Genomic DNA, 467 nt, shown 5'->3' on the forward strand with positions numbered 1-467 from the left:
TTTCTTTATCTTTTATTTATTTTTTATCTATTTATATTTATGTATTTGTTAATTGTTTGGGTGGGTATACACTCAGTGCCACCACCACCACTGCGATTTGTGGCGCTGTGTTGCAGTCATTGTCATCATAATCATCATCATTGTCCTCATCTTTCTTTTCTTCTTCCTCCTCTTCTTCTTCCTCCTCGTTCTTCTTTTCCTCCTCTTCATCATCAACATATTCTCTTCCTCTTCCGCCTCCTCATCATTAGAAATTTGTTCCTCTCCTCCTTTTCCTCCTCTTTCTCGTCCTCCTCCTCCTCCTCCTCCTCTCTCTCTCATCTCCTCCTCCTCACCATCATCATAATCTCCATCTTTCTCATCACAATCACCACAACCTCCTCCTCTTCACCACCACCACCACCACCACCACCATCATAATCTATTTCCGGTAATACTGCAGTACAAATGTCTTCCAAACATCCTAT

This window comes from Scylla paramamosain, unplaced genomic scaffold (assembly GCF_035594125.1).
Source record: "Scylla paramamosain isolate STU-SP2022 unplaced genomic scaffold, ASM3559412v1 Contig118, whole genome shotgun sequence".
Classification (NCBI taxonomy): Eukaryota; Metazoa; Arthropoda; class Malacostraca; order Decapoda; family Portunidae; genus Scylla; species Scylla paramamosain.